The sequence below is a fragment of the Microtus ochrogaster genome, chromosome 5, assembly GCF_000317375.1.
Source record: "Microtus ochrogaster isolate Prairie Vole_2 chromosome 5, MicOch1.0, whole genome shotgun sequence".
Lineage (NCBI taxonomy): Eukaryota > Metazoa > Chordata > Mammalia > Rodentia > Cricetidae > Microtus > Microtus ochrogaster.
The window spans coordinates 10,120,479-10,137,597 of record NC_022012.1 but is presented as its reverse complement, the minus strand read 5'-3'; the positions used below and the strand labels follow the sequence as shown (position 1 = coordinate 10,137,597).

At 49.7% G+C, this 17,119-nt stretch overlaps 1 protein-coding gene across 1 annotated transcript in view; it reads right to left on the bottom strand.

Moving 5' to 3' along the window:
* The window catches only part of Smco4 (single-pass membrane protein with coiled-coil domains 4), a 62,391-nt gene extending 45,313 nt beyond the window's left edge, over positions 1-17,078 (bottom strand). Inside the window, exon 1 of the mRNA XM_013346203.2 lies at positions 16,856-17,078. The gene's annotated coding sequence lies outside the window, so the exon portion shown is untranslated. The remainder of the gene's footprint in view (positions 1-16,855) is intronic.
* Positions 17,079-17,119: the final 41 nt, after the last annotated feature.

Here is a 17,119-nt window from a genome sequence, read left to right as displayed (position 1 = left end):
TTCTAGGTTATAGTCTGTCATCCAGGGAACCCAAGGCAGAAACTCAAGCAGATGCTACGGAGGAACAGGCCAGACCTCCTGCCTAGGGAGGGCACTACAGGCTAACCAGATGAAGGAGATTCTTCTGATGAGCTTCCTTCTTCCCAGGTATGTCAAGTGGACCCAAAGATTATCCACTACAAACAAGACAACCGGCCCTCAAATCAGGGCTCTCTACAGGGTCTCCCTGCAAAGGTCTACAGAGCAGATCACTCCCACTCTCCTTGGGGAAAGGAGAGGGTCTCAGGGCTCAGCTAGCAGAGCAAAACTGATGATTTCTCTAACATAAGCTGGCATAAAACTAAAGACACACAGCAGCCCATGAGTTGGGTTCTATGGTTCACACAGTCTCATTTGTGTCTCACCATAGCTTCCTAGATAAGTATTACTGAAAATTTAGATGGACACAGAGAGGGAAAGAAATAGTGGCCAGCCCCTATTCACAAAGCCAGGAAACGCTGGGAGGTGACAGCTGCTCCCGACGGAGAGGCTTGCAGGTCCCAGCAAGCCCCAGGCGGCTTCTGAGGAGGCGCTTCATTGACAACACAAGTTGATTTTAAACAGACACCTCTTCAAACTGTTTTTTAGGAAAAACTTTTAGGAGAACCCTTTTCTAACGACTGTTACTTTGCTTCAGTAGGATCCACTCACAGCTGACTTGTTGTGTGCTGAACCTAAAAAATATTTTAGAAGAAACTACAGCATAAAGAAAGCATGCTATCTAAGTGCCAGGTTGCCATAACATGCATCTGTAAATGGAGACGGACGATGGTGACCCTGAGGGATGTTGGCTAAGCCAATCCCTGGGCAGACCACCTCCAGATTCTAATAAGACAATCATCAACCTGGAATAGCAATATCCCCTTCAGGACTGCCACCAGCTTTGAGGACAAAGCTAGAGAGCAAGATGAAGCACTCAACCACCTCTACACTCAGACTTGCTCCTCAAACCACAGGCAGGAAGGGAAAGCAGACAGGCAGGCAGGCGAAGAAAGGAAGGAAGGGAGGTGAAGGCAGGAAGGCAGGGAGGCGAAGGAAGGAAGGCAGGAAGACAAAGGCAGGAAGGCAGGCGGGAGGGCAGGAAAGACTAATAGTCTGGTGAACAGCTAGAGTACACACTGGGCTAGTGGAAGGCAATGATGTCAACACCTGAACAGTGCAGGGGTCTTAACCAACATCGTCCACATTCAGGAGGCTTGGGTGAAGACACCTAGCAAGGCAAGAGAAAAGTCACTGAAGGGTGAAAAAGCCACAGCCTCACACTAGCTCCAGGGAACTCCTCCTCCGCCCTGCATCCTGATGGAGGTGGGTCTTGTATCTTATCTGTTGCTTTCATTGGTTAACTAATAAAGAAAACTGCTTGGCCTGATAGGACAGAAAATTAGGTAGGCGGAGTAGACAGAACAGAATGCTGGGAGAAAGAAGCTGAGTCAGGCAGTCACCATGATTCTCCTCTCCGAGGCAGACGTAGATTAAGAATCTCCTTGGTAAGCCGCCAGCTTGTGATGCGACACAGAATATTAGAAATGGGTTAGATCAATATGTAAGAGCTAGCCAATAAGAGGCTAGAACTAATGGGCCAAGCAGTATTTAAAAGAATACAGTTTCCGTGTAATTATTTCGGGTAAAGCTAGCCCGGTAGCGGGAAGCAGACCAATGCTCCTACTACAACAGCATCCAAGTCCCCAATACCCACAGCCATTCTTCCTTCAAAAAGAGGCCAGAGCAGCCCACACAGCCTCAACCAAGCATTCACCCCACATGGGGGTATCAAAACCAGCAGTGTACAAAAGGCTAGACTGGCCAGCAGTGCTGTGTGGGGTCTTTGACCTACCATTTCTGCCTCACTTTCCAAGGTGGCTGTGAGGATTTTGTGAGAACTTCAGCAAAAGCTCAGCACACAGCAAGTCAACAACAAACAGCTACTGACTTACAACAGAAGCAAAAAAAAAATCGCTACAGAAATAAACCTGATTTCTCAGAAGGTGAGTTCATGCAGTTAGTGAGAATCAAGTGATTTCAGCAATCTTAGGAAAAGTGGAGTAGGAAGATCCCACCCTACACCTGGCCTCTGAAGGGTTCCACAGTCTCTCTGCTACCTCTCCCCAGAAGGCCTGGGGAGTCATAGTGTCTCCTGCTCCAGCATCTTCACACTTTACAGAGATACCCTGAAATGAAGCAGAGAGCTTGTGGCCAGTCTCCTGAGCAAATGAGGCCAGCCGGATTTGCTCTGGAAATTAAACATCCATGGAAGGTAGCCAAACTCGTTCAAAACATGTATCCGTGACCTACTTAGTCATCCAGTACCAAAGCAGTCTCAAAGCAGAAACCAAGCAGATAGTGAGACAGGGCCGCTAGCTTCAGCAGAGCCCTGCTCAGACCATCCTGTGTCACATGAGGCACGCAAGCAGAGAGGGCTCCAAAGCAAGCTCAAGGTGCTGAGACAGGCGGGCACCCATTACAAGCCACCGAGTGAACAGCTGCTGAAAAGCAGAGTGGCAAAGGCATGCCAACTGCTTGTGCCCTCTGATTCTCCAGCAAAGCACTTCTGCCTATGCAGACCAAGGGTCACTGGTCTTCTGCCAGTGCCTGTTCATGCTACTGAAGCCTTCACCATCCTGTGACTGCCCTCACGAAACCAGGGCTTCTGTGAGAGCTACCCCATCTTCCCCCGGTATCCTTCAGTGTCTTGCACACAGTGGGTCTACCAAGGTGAACACAAATACACACACATAGCAACATAGCACAACTTCCAGCCACTCCCTCAAGGGTTAGAGAACAAAGCAAGTCTGGGTTTCAAACAAGCCAGCCAGAGAGCAGCACTAGCACTTAGAAGCCCTCAGGACCTCTAAATGACAGCTCCCTTCAGCAGGGAAGGTGAGTCTTGTAGAGCGGATCTAAGGACTCGGCGGGGTGAAGTGCGGAGCATTTGGCACGGGGTACACAATACTGAGTACACAGAGGAATAGTCCCCCTCACCAGCTAAGCAAGGGTAGAGGGAGCCTGCCGGCGCAAAGCAGAGTAAAACCAACCTTTCAGATCCAATGCCCTCCTCCCTCTCTGGGCTCAGCCCCCTCCCCAACATCCCCAACAGGAGAGCTATCTCAAAATAAAATAAGGGAGGGGGAGGAAGGGAGGGACGGAAGGAGGGAGAGAAGAAACAAGACCAAGCATGAAGACTGAAACGTGGACCTTCGAACTCCAAGTTCAATGCTTGCTCTCTGCATCACCCACTCACTGGGCTCACATATCTAAGTGCCAGGCCACTCTTCTGCCCCAGGCCACTCTGTCATTCTACAGAGAGAATCCCAGCAGGCAGTCTATATGTGTCCACCTTCTCAGTAACAAGCACAATAACCACCAGCTTCAATACCACAAAGTCAGGCTGACTAGCACAGCCCTAACCAATACACATCCCCACTGCTGGAGGTCTCAAGAGAAACAAGCACAAGTGAACAACTTTGTATAGCCAGTGTGGGGTGAGCATAGGATAAGACACAGGGACCCCCACAGCCACAAACCGGAGCACCCAGTAGGTAGCTATCAGTGCTGTATTAAGGGTGGTCTCTGGAACGTACGCTGGGACCCTCATCAATAACTCTGCTCAAGTCTCAGCAGATATAGAATGGGAAGTTCAGGAAAGGACCTAACAGCAGAGATACAGCCCTGAACTGTACACATGAAAACAGTTTAAGAGGCCAGGAGTAGGAGGCTGGAAAGATGGCCTAGGGGTTAAGAGTACACCTTACTCTTCCAGAGGACTTGCATTCAGTTCCCAACACTCCCACCTATAACTCCAGCTCCAGCAAGTCTGAAAGTTGTGTACACACACATAGATAAAAATAAATAAGAGTCTAGGAGTGGTGGCATACACCTATAATCCCAATACTGAGAGTGGTGGGGACAAGAAGATCACAAGTTCAAAGCCAGCTTGAACTATGTACAAAAAAAAAATTACAAGGGTAAGAAGCTTCATGCTGTTTATACTGTATCACAATAATAAAAGATTATTATTTATATTTTGATAAATAATTTTATTAGATTACATAAGATATTGTAAAGTATGTCTTACAATGTCTGGTACCTACTAAATTCTAGTAAGTAGCAATGATAAAAAACAATATTAATAATAAATTGCTACTTACAGAAACCGTATCTGAGCTAGAGATATATGTCAGTTGGTACAATGCTGTCCAGCAAGCATGAAGCCCTGAGTTCAGTACCCAGCACCAGAAGAACTAGACATGATGGGGCACCCCATCATCCCTGCAATTGCAGGGAGGAGGCAAGAGGATCAGAGGGTCAAGGTCATCTTCAGCTACACAGCAGGTGTGAGACCAGCCTGACATACATAAGATCCTGTCTCAAAAAGAAAAGAAAGATGCAAATTTCTAAGAATACAAAATATAGCTAACCAGGGAACTAACCTTCTAGTATTTCTCCTGTGCAAATGCACTTCTCAGTAAATTTACAATGTAATATATGTAAAATCCTGAAGTCATGACCCATTTTTTTCCTTGAGTTATGAAAACAACCCCCAGAAATAAAGGGCCTTTGTTCAAGGCAAGGAAAGAAAGCTGTGTGAGACTTGAGAAAACATGGAGATTAGCCAAGCAACTGAAGGCACCCACCTCCAGAAGCAATGTGGGGGTTCAGCCAAGTCCTCCCCTCTGTACCTCCCTCCCAAGCACCATTGCCTAGGAAGCGAGGACCCTGGAGGCTAGACAGCAGGAGAGCCACCATGGGGTGCTAGAGATGCTGGCCATGACTTCTAGGGGAGTCTCAATGTGTCCGGTTCTCAATAAAAAGAATAGCCCTACCCTCAAGGGGTGCCCACATAAGGAGATGAGGCCAAGAGGCTGCCCAAGTGGGAAAGGGGGGCACAAGGAAGAGAGAGTCGTCTGGTCCTCTCACCCATCCTGCAGGGAGAGACGAGCAGAGGCTAGGCAGTGGAGCTGCCTACAAGCTGTGCAGGGAGCTCCAGGACGGGATTTCCGTGCCACTGCCCATGATGGGGTGGGGTTCCCAGTAATGCAGCTGTTTTTGAGTCATCTGTGCTCTGGCAAGTAGCCCCAATAATATCTCCAACCGAGGCCCAGGGTGGCATGTGACTTTCCCAAAGCAGCAGGAATGAGAAGAGAATTTAGTATTGCAGTCCCAATACGGGGACGCTGAACTCAGATCTCATGGCATTCCATAAGCCTGAAAGGCCCCAAAACATGGCCAAGTCCACACTCAATACTATCTCGCCTATCAACACTTACTAAGTGCTCAGGACACAATGGCAGAGACAAAAGCTGTCCCCAGGCTCAGGACCAAGCTGGTTCATAGTCTTGGACTGTCATCTGGCTATGAGACAAGGGTTCTCATTGTATATATAACGCAGAAACAACACTGGCCTGTGACATCAATAGGACACCACCAAGACCAGCTTCCTGATTGGCTCCAGCTGAGAGAGACTGCATTTTTAAAAGCACTTCTTCTGCAGGAGTCACTTTGAAGGCGCTAGGAGAAACACTGTCAAAATAACCCTGGGGAAGAATTACACTCTCACAAAACGCATGGGGGGTAGGCGTGCATCTCTCCAAAGGCAGCAGCCACTCCTGACACAGGCAATTCTATTCCCATCTCCACTTACACATAATTATCATCGAAAACCATGCCCTTCACAGGGGACTGGGCAGCAGCACCACCCAGCTAACCTCCAAACACGACTTCTAGGAGCTCCTCTGCGGGTGCAGGAAACAAGCCCCACCCACTGCCTACCTCTCAGGAGCCTTCCTCACAGGGTACCAAGCCCTTTCCTTCTGAGGCTCCAAGAGGAAATTCCTTGTCAGTTAGACAAGGTGGCTTCCAACTCAGCACTGAGCCATTTCCTCTGCAGTCACGCAAACTGACCCCAGGGGCCTCAGGCAGGCCAAGCAGGCTAAGGTAAGCTTCCATCTGAATCTCTTCGTTTTCATGACTGCAACTTCATGTTTTTATGAAAACTTTATGAAGGCCCTGGGCTCAGGTACCAAGAACACAAGGCAGATGAGCTCTCTCCACAGCAGACATTCCTGCGTTTTCAAGGCCAACCGTGGGAGCTGGCTGGACCCTTCACAGCACTGTGACTGTAACACCTTGCAAGGATCCAGATGCTGAACTGAACATTTCCACCATCTGCCTGAGGTAATGACTGCCTAACTGTAAGGACAGCACCCACCACTCTGGAACAGAATCAGGGAGTGGGAGGCCATGCAACTCCTAGCAGGGTGGCTTTGCGTGTGCATCCTTGTGCAATGCCACCCAAGCTCATGCTCACTAATGTGGCAAATATGAGGGGAGGTGGGTGGGTGAAGGAAAGGGCAGGGGGTCTGTGGTGAATGAAAACTAACTTCCTCCTAAAACACTCACACACACGCACACACTCACATGCATGTGCACCCACGCACACACATACATGCACACACACATGGGGCACATGCATCAGGACAGCCACCTGAGCTTAGGAAAGTCCTGTCACTGTGCTTGCAGCTTCGAGGGTAGTTCACACCCATCTACATGAAGACCAGCATCTCCAATAAAAACAGGATGGGACTTCCGCTATCCTTGGCCCTCAGAAGATTGCCTTCCAGACTTCCCCATGACACACACACACACACACACACACACACACACACACACACACACTCACACACTTGGCATTTCAAACACACTGACCCTGCACCATCTGGGGAAGGACACACTTACCTCAGAGACTCTGTTGGCCTCCTTCTTTCGCGCAACAGTTAACTCCAGCCCTAACAGAGAACATTCCCTCCTTTTCCTCCCCTCAGGCTAAAGCTCAAACACGTACTCCTTCAGTGAGCCTTCCCAGGCCCTTTCATGTCTTCCCTCTGGCTGCCCCTCTCTCTGCATTTCAGCCATCACTTCATCTCGCTTCTAACTGGCTTGAACAATATCTCCAAATCTATGACCGCCTGGACTTCAGGCTTGACCGCCTGGAACTTCAGGCATGGGACCTCATGTGTAAACAGGACATGTGCAGTTAGTTCTAACTTAAGTGTGGCGTTAATTTTATGCATGGATTGAACAGCCCTAAGGTGTCCAGACATTTGACCAAACTTCCCGTGACTTAGGAGATAGAGGACTGAGAAAAGCGGACTTCTCTGCCTCAAGGAGAAGTAAACCGAATGAACCCTGGAGCAGCACAGCTCGTGTAAATGAGAATTCCTGCAGCTGACTGCCCCAGTACTCAGAAGGCTCTGGTCATTTCCTGCCTTTGTTCTTGAGTTCAAACTCAGGCTTAAGGTCTCCAGAGTCTGCCAGCATCAGACTGCAATTTCTGTTGCTGGCTCTCCTGCCCTAGGTCGTGGGGCCGATGTGCTGGGCCTAGCTTCCCCAAGACAGATCCTAGGATATTCTGACCTCAACAATGCTGTGTGGGCCAACACATTACAGTACACCACACACACACACACACACACACACAGGCTCCGGTTCTCAGGAAGAGCCCTAACACAATGAAACTCGCTATAGCACTAACTGTTCTGTGCCCCTGGAGACCTAGCACAAGAGAGGTAAGGAGAGCCCCAGGTGATGGCAGAGCAAAGAACACAAAGTAGTTCGCCAGAGCAGGATGGGAACAAGGAGAAGACTCCCTTGGAGTCTGAGACCTAGGGCAGAATCAACTTGTGTTGCTTAAGTGTCTGACTCAGGGTTTTGTCACAGAGGTAACAGGAAGCCAGCAGGTCCTCAGCAGGACAGACCTTGGCTCCTCCCACTCACTGTAAGACCCTCAACAGCAAGCACAGTCACTGCATCAGGAGGGGTGGACCTTAAGCCTGGAGACACCCTGCAGAGACGGATGTTCTAAGGTCCCCAGGAACCAGACAGCCAGGTCAAGAGCTCACTGGAAACTCATCCCTGCCTTTCACCACACTAGCTTCCCTCAGGTGGTGACCTACGGCCTTCAGGAGAGCTGCCACAGCAAAACTGCCCTGGGCCAGAGGACAGGATCCAGCTCAGCCCTCGCCCCTCCCTCAGACTGTGACCTTGAACCAGCACCTCACCCCTTGAGGTCTCAGTGTCCTATCTGTCAAATGCAGCAAAGCCCAGTGTGTCTGCTCTCTCCAGGCTGGTTTAACTTGTACTGGCTCTGACAAGCCTAGACCTCCAGGCCCAAGATGAGGCCTCGATTCTGCTGACTTCCGTTCAGGGCACATCTTGGTACCCACTGCACACTGCGCTCAAAGTTCTCTTGCACTGCAGGCCACTATTATTCCACCTGTACCATAACTGTCACACACTGTCCGGACTCAGCTGTGACTGAAACTCTGCATCCGTGAAGGGTGTGCTGGGACCCCACAGGTCCCAGACCACATGATCACACACAGCGTGCAATAACAGTGCTGTCTTTTTCCCAGGTAGCTACTACGCCGGGGCTGTTCTGCAGGCCTGGGGTACGGCCTTCTCCATACTCACCCTGCAGGCCTCAGACACTGGGTAGAAATAAGCCATCAGCAAACAACTTAGGGGCTGTGAGTGAATTTGCCAGCATGTATGTACACACACACACACACACACACACACACACGGAGTGGTGCAAATATGACCATCATGGTGATTGGGGAGAATGAAATTCCATACACATCAGCCTGGTTGGTGCTGTTAGGAACACAGAAGTGAGCTTCGTGGTCAGGCAGCCATAATCCCAACACCACAGACAATCCCCTCCGATTCCTCACTGTACTTCAGTGACCTCAAGGCACTGGAGCCTCAGGGCAGCAGACACCACAGTCAGCACTGTCCACATCTGGAACTAGGTAACAGGTGACAGTGAGCAGAAGATGGAGAGAGTCCTTAGTCCCTACAGTCTGAAACTGGGGCTTCCTCTCAGTCCTGCCCGCTGTGTGACCTGAAACAGATACATCACCTTCCAGGGCCTCGGAAGAGTTCATTCTAGGTCCTCCAGCGCTCAGTCATGGGATGAGCTCCTCTCCTGCTGAGGCTCCCTGACCGCCCCCATCCCGCACCCATTTCTAGTCCCATCTGTCTCTAGGCAACTATTCATCTCCAGACCCAGCTCAAAATGTTAGCAGGCTACAGTCGTTCTCATGTGGAGTCAATCAATGCACAGGCACTTATAAGAGCATTTATGGAGATGGTTCACAAGGTAAAGGTTCTTGCCACACAGGCCCTGACAACCTGAGCGACCCCTGCAACCAACATAAAGATGGAAGGAGACAACCAGCTCCACAAAGTTGTTACCTCCACACATGTATGCCCGTGCGCTCACACACACGCACACATACATACACACACACACACACACACACACACACACACACATCAATTAAAATATTCAAACCATTTACTAAGGAGAGGAGTTTGCAAACAGAAGAAATTATTCCCATCACTGAGTAGCAGCTAGGTAGCTGTCAAAACTCGTTCATACAGAGCACTCTGCATCCTCACAAGCACCCTGTGAGTTAAGTCCTTGATGTGCCTGGATTCCCAGTGGGGAAACTAAGGCTAGAAAGAGAACAAACTCTGCTCTAGTGCAGGACATACTGGGTGTGGCCCTCTCCTCGATGAGGACTGAGCAGGAGCTGAGTTCCTTCCCCGCTCCTCTTCTCTACCCCCACTCTGGGACCCCCTTGGTACGAAGACTGAAATGGTCCAATAAGCCAAAGTTTCCCAAAGTCCATGGCCCAGGCTGTGGCCAGCCCAGAGGAGTTGATCTACAGGTACCATCTGTCTATCAGCCTGCTAAGACTCTAGTTTCTCCCAGAGCCCGGTACCTGGCGAACTGTCACAGTATCCCACAGCAAGCCAGGGGTGGGAGTGATGGCCTGCCCCACACAGGCTCTCCCGTCTCTGTGGACGCCACAGCATCTGGTTTTCAGGTGTGTGGTCACCACACCAGAGGCCTCCTTGGCAGACCAGCCTCAACTGGTATTTACACACACAGTTCCTCAGGGAAACGCTACAAGATCTACTCAGGGACCCTACACCAAATTCCAAGTGTCCTGTCACCTGGGCTCTGGCAGACGTGGAAAGAACATAAAACCAGGTCTGGCTCCCAGGTGCCACACAGCCACCCCTGGTGACACAGTGCTTATGTTACCCTACGCAGAGCCAAGCAAGGTCTTTGGGAGCTTACTCAGTGGTTACTATAGGCCCGCCCACTCTAAAATCTCACCACTGAGATCTGGAGGCTCAGCAACCAGTGCCACAACTTTACCGGTAATCAAGAGAACACTTATCAAACAGTCATTTCTTCCACTCAGTATAATATAAGCTAGTAAGGAAAGGGGCAAACTTGTAACCTGTAGTAGAAATCAGGGCATCTAAGAGCATCATGGGGGCACTGCTGCGATGTACTACATGACTGTAAACATGTGACTGTAAAACCCATTCCAGTTTTAGAGAAAGACAGGCATTAGTAGAAGAAGAGCAAACTTCATGAACTAGCTCACCTGTCCGTCAACAGGAAACCAATTCACGGTCTGATAACCTACAACATACTTTATAGACAAGACAATGGAGAAAAGATACATGCACATAAAAAGTTCACAGTATATTACAAGAACCAAGAAAGCAATGAAATGGTGCATACAATAAAATCTAGGTTTGCAGAACAAAGAAACCCTATGCACACGTGTCCAAACAGGCTGATAACCAGCTTCAAGATACTCATCCAAGCCGGGCGATGGTGGCGTACGCCTTTAATCCCAGCACTCGGGAGGCAGAGGCAGGCGGATCTCTGTGAGTTCGAGACCAGCCTGGTCTACAGAGCTAGATCCAGGACAGGCTCCAAAGCCACAGAGAAACCCTGTCTCAAAAAATCCAAAAAAAAAAAAAAAAAGATACTCATCCAACTGCTCAAACTAGTTGCTGCTAAGGACTTGGCGGGGAGGAGGTATCTGGGAGAGGGTTGTTCGGTATCAACATGGCAGCTTTCCTTTTCCACGCTCTTTACATGGGAAGGTGGGGGGATACTCATATGCCACCTGTATGATCTAAGAAGAAAGTACTGGCCTGACTATAAACACCACCACCCAAGCAGACTCTCCTGCTGGCAAAACTACACCACACATCTGTATATTTCCATACTACACTCTAGGAGGAATTAAAAAGAATCAAGCCTAATTTCCAAGCTCTGACAACAGGCCAAACTGGGACTGACAGGGTAGGAGGGCAACATGAACACGAGAGCTCTGAGTTCCTGAAAACACAGGCCTTTCCCACCCTCACCTTGCCATCCCCAAATGTACGAGGTCTTTCCCTCACACAGATGCACACAATGTCAAAGGAAAAGTCCCCTTCCTGTAGCGGGGGGGGGGGGGTCTTCCACCTTCACCCTCTGAGCATCTCCCAAGCAAGCCAACCAAAAGGTCTGGCCAAACTCCACCTTCCCAACAGAGGCTCGGGAGGCACCCTGAGTCAGTGCCTGCCTTAGCAGGAGAGCCAAGACTGGCGGAGAAGTCTGCTCGGTGGAGTTCCTCCACTCCGGCAAGCAGCCCAGTATCTTTCTCCTCCCTCCAAACAAATCCAACAACTCTGCCAACAGAGCAGCGTTAGCACAGAAAGATAAATCAGCAGTATCCTGACTAAATGTATATTTATTCTTCCCGCTTGCCAGAGCCCCAGACAGCACTGCTGCAGATTTAAACATTTGATAAATATCTTTCCTGATTCTTAGTAATAATTAAAACAAACAGACCCCAACACACACACACACACACACACACACACACACACACACACACACACGTCAAAAAGAAAACCAGTAAAGACGTTTTGCTTTGGACATAATACGTGATGCAGGTACGACAGCTACTATCTTCAGTAAGCACACTCTTCTACAGTACGGCCCTACCACCCCAACATGAATGCTATTGCAGTCAGCAGTTTCGGGGACCAAAAAGAGGTACCTTAGAACAACGAAGCAAGGCCACCTCTTCAGAGGAAAAAGTAAACAGCGAGCAGTAAGGGGTGAGGGGGTCCACATATACTGTCTCCCAGCAGAGACTGTGACGTGTGCTAGAAGTTGTACAAAAGGGTCCAACAGGTAACCTAGCTGACTCCTCATAAAGAACATAGCCCAGACAAAGCCAGAATCTGGCCAACAAGTCCCCAGTGTGACTAGAACAAAGAAGAATGCAAACAGAAAGCAAAAGGCCATAAGCAAGTTCACTACCATCTCAGCACAGACAGCGGAGAGGTCCCAAGACTTGTGAAGAGTGTGTTCGTGCAAGAATTCCAGGCACCCAAGTCCCAGGGCTCATAAGCTGCTCCACCTGAGTTTGCCAGCCCCTGCTGCACACGCTACAGAGCTGAGAGCAGCGGTTCTCAACCTGAGGGTCTCAATCCTTGTGGGAGTCACAGATCACATATCCTGCTTATCAGATATCTACAATTCATAACAGTAGCAAAATTACAGTTATGAAGTAGCAATGAAAGAATGTTATGGCTGGGGGTCCTCACAACCTGAGGACTGATTTGAAGGGCTGCAGCATTAGGAAGGTTGGGAACCACTGCCCGAGGGAAGATAAGCTCCATTCCTCAGAGCAATAGGAAGGTTGGGAACCACTGCCCGAGGGAAGATACCCTCCATTCCTCAGAGCTGGTCACTAAGCACAGCACAGGTGTCAGCACTGCCTTCCCCGGCAATCCCACACAGGCAAGCATTGAAAACTGAGGACTAACCCTAGTGTCTGCTTGGGGACCAGCAATGACCGGGATGCAAACCACTCTGAAACTAGGCTACATCCATCCCTAAGTGGGGTCTAAGAAGCCCAACTTCAATCCTAAAAACCTTCTGAAAATGATAAGGTCAAAGGCCACAGAAAAGGCCTTTCTGGTCACACTCAGACACCTGTCTCTAGCTGGCAGCAAGATAACAACAGAAACCACACCGGCTACTGCAGACTTCCTCTCGCATCACCAGGCTCAGAACTCAAAACTGTGAGAAAAATGAGCATCTAGGAATGGCTCCTCTGCACTGCAGCATCCAAAGATCAAGATCCCAAACACTGCATCTTCCCATCACAGGGTCTCCACAGTGTGCCTTCCCATCACAGGGTCCCACACTGTGCACCTCCCCATCACAGGGTCCCCACACCGTGCACCTCCCCATCACAGGGTTCCCACACCGTGCACATCCCCATCACAGGGTCCTACACTGTGCACCTCCCCATCACAGGGTCCCCACACCGTGCACCTCCCCATCACAGGGTCCTACACTGTGCACCTCCCCATCACAGGGTCCCCACACCGGGCACCTCCCCATCACAGGGTCCCCACACCAGGCACCTCCCCATCACAGGGTCCCCAGAGTGTGCTCCTTCCCCATCACAGGATCACAGTGCTGTATTTTTCACGTGGGCTGTATTTCGAGCCCACTATATTAATGGACTCTTTTCGCTGCTAATTTCCATTTGCTGCACTTAACACTCCTTGTGCAGACTTGCCACTTTCTACCAATGATGCTTCCAAACTCCATGACAGTGATGGTATCCTATCCTGAGAAGAGTAAGCACAGCCCACCCTGCCCAGAATCAATGTATGCACAGGCCATGGTCTAAGGCTGACCATTTGTTGGCCACGTGTCTCTGAACCATCACATCTATGACAGACTCGAATTCGCCAGGCATGCTTCTGAGCGCTGGAGACAACATGTCAGACTTTCATGTCTGTGATATCCATGTGCCTGTGAGCCATCACTGCCCATGCTTTGTGCATTATAGGACAGGCCTCTCAGGTGTGTTGTCAGAGTCATGGCCATGTCATGACATCTGTGCTCTCCAAGCGTGACTCAGCTGTCCCCAGTCTGGTTCAGTACACTCTGCTCTTTATGCCCACACCACCTCTGCACAGTGAGCAAAAATTGGGCAGAGGTAAGCTCTACGGTGTAAAAACTGGGCTAGCAAAATGTAAAAGAAACCAAAATTAACCCATTATTAAAGCAATGTAAGAACCGGGAAGGAACAGGTTAAAATATAAATTCCTCGGATGTTTGGGCCTCATTTGTTTCAAAATTTTACAAGGGTGACAGTTCAGAGACTCACAACAGAGACATTTCCATGGCTTAAAAACTTTTTTAAAAAATAAATACCTAAAAAAATAAATAAATGCCTTCAGGGAATTAGAAGGTACATTTATAGACTGAGTAGATCCTAATAAAAATCCTGGCATCCGTCACAACAAACACCCTCTCGGAATTTAATTTCCTTTTTCGCACACAACTGACTACAAAAATTCACGGATGTTGCCACTAAGGCAAGTCACAATCTGCCTAGAGTGCAAAACTTCAAAGCCCCAGCAGAGGCAGAGGACTTGGTGGGAAGAGCTTCCTCATCTAAATCCACTCTCAGTCAGATTCGCTTCCCCCATGACCTTCCAGCCCGTCCCTGCTCCTACCCTCAACCCTCTTTCAGGGTCCCAGAAGCCCCCAAATCCAGTTATCTTTTCCTTGTCCAAAAACAAAGAGAAATCTAGAAAATGAGCAAAAGAAAACTAGCTATAACCACCTCAACCTACCAACACAGGACTTGCCCTTTCTGGCTACGGATTTTGTTCAGTTTCTTCTAGAACCCATCCACAGCCCAAGGCCCTGGAATGTTCTCTGTGTATGCTGGGATTGGCGTGGGGAGGCAACAGCCGGAGGAATTATTCATAAGGACAAAAATGTACTTTAAAAAGCCTTTCTCCCCTGAGGACAATTCCTCCAGGAAGACTTAATCAATCCCATTATCTGGAGTGCCTGAGCAGGGAGAGAGAGGAGGGGCCAGCCTTCACCCAGCATTCTCAGGTGAGAGAGAGCAGCATGGCAGATCACAGGCCAGGGTGAGGCCAAGGGCTCGAGACGTACACCTGGGCCCACTATGCTCCATGTTCACTTAACAGGCAGCGTCCAGTGTCCTCCAGTGCTCATGGGGCAGTATCCTGAGTAAGAGCATGTGGATTTTCAGGTTTGTGAAGTCACCTAGAGATTGCAACCTTTTTAGACAGATAAGGATCGCTTTCCGTAGCTGCCAAAGGCTGTCTGGATGCAGAGAAGCTGCAGTGACCCAGAACTCGGCCTCTTGGCTTTGTTTTCTCACCTGTGAACCGAAGCCCATTCCGCTTTGCCAAGTCTATTTGCAAGTCAGGATGCAAATAGTAACTATATTGGAAAACATGATTTTTGTTAATTCAGCAGTCTCTGTTAAGGTCATATTCACACATGCACACAATATAGATGTATGTACGTATGTATGTATACATATACTTGTTTTTGTTTTTTTGTTTTTTGAGACAGGGTTTCTCTGTAGTTTTGGAGCCTATCCTGGAACTAGTTCTGTAGACCAGGCTGGTCTTGAAGTCAGAGATCTGCCTGTCTCTGCCTCCTAAGTGCTGGGATTAAGGGTATGTGCCACCACCACCTGGCAACAATACAGATATTTTAAGGGTTGGCTGTAATTAGTCAAGGCCTTAAGTGTTTAAAATATTATTTTATACTATCTTAAACTTAACATCTACTGCCCCTCCCAAGAAACTAGCAAAACATGTTTAAGGATTACCAAAAATGACACGGCCAAATCAAACCAATGTGGATTCTGAAAGCTGAAAATGGAAGCAGGCAGAACATTGTTATGATAGAACCCGAAAATCCTCCCCACCTGCCCACACAGCTCGGTAGTTAATAAGCTGGTTACTGTGATTCTGTGACTGCCCTCAACACCCAAGTTCAGAAGAGGGGCTGCCGAGGGTCCTGGGGAATGAGATGGTGCAGACACAGCACACACGGCTACTTGAAGCTATTTCTTCCCGGCTGCACCCACGCATACCGCATGCCTATTTATTTACTACTTTCACGTGAAAGAAACCGGCTTAGTTCCAAAACACCACACGCAATAGGGCATCGGCCCGCTACTCCTAAGCTGGGGACAGAGAGATGGCAGGGCTGCAGGTGCTCGAGGCTCAGACAGAAGGATAATGAGATCTGGACACATCCTTCAGGGAAGGCTCCATCAAGCCAACTCAGCGACCACCCCGGGGCTTGAAAGCTAAAAAAAGAAACCGTTCATGCCCATGGGTGATATGTTCAGTGTGTTCTCAGTTTTAGAGCCGCTTTCCAGCAAAGACAAATGGGCATCCTGGAACAGGCACCGCTGGGATACACAGCACTCACAATGTACACCTCCTACCATACCAAGAAAGACGTTTTGGCTTTGTGTGGTCAATCTTTTCCGCTTCTGCTTTCCTCTAAAACTATTGCAGTTTCCTCCAGAGAGCACAAGGCTACACTTCAGTCTGCCACAGAAACCTATTCCTGCCTCCCACAGATTATCCGGCTTTTCTCTCCTATTGCACAGGTAACAACACTGAGGTCCAGAGGGCTAACCCAAGGTCAAGTCCCGCTGGTACACTGAGATTCTCTCAAGGACCCAAGAGGCCCCTGGCTTGGGCCCACAGCTGTGTGCTACTGTGCTGGACTTGGCAAATAAGTGTCTTGGATACTAAGTTTATTTGGAGGTGGGAAGGGTCATCGGGTTCATCAAAGGGCACCGCATAGGTTGTCCTAACATACGTGGGCATCCGCTGAAACCTTGTTTGGGAAGTATCCAACGACAGACAGAAAATCAGAGGCCACGTCTCCTATCCACACACTATGCCCAGCTAGATGTGCTGTGTGGCTCAGGGCAGCTGCTGGCCCAGCCCCGGGAATCTCTTAAACGCTAGGGGGCCCGGACTTTCGCAGCGCTGAGCGGGGAAGGAGAGGGTGGGTGGGTGTGCGTGCTCCATGCGGTCCCATCCCACTCTCCTCGGAACACCCTACACGTACCGTTCACTCCGCGGCCCGCTCAACTTCCCCAGGACAAACGCACCGCAATGTGAGGTGAATGAGGCACCGGGAGGGGCGGTCCTGGAGCCCGAGACGCAGAAAACCACTCTAGGCTCCTTCCCCACGGGGGCCCGGGGCCCCCAACTCTGGGCCGGGCCCCTGGGCCGCAGCGGGGAAGAGGCCAGTTCTTCCCCGCCGCCTTCCCGGGTTGCCCGGCCGCCCGCCGCCACCTGCAACCCCGCGCCCCTCTGCGGGCCGCGCGGG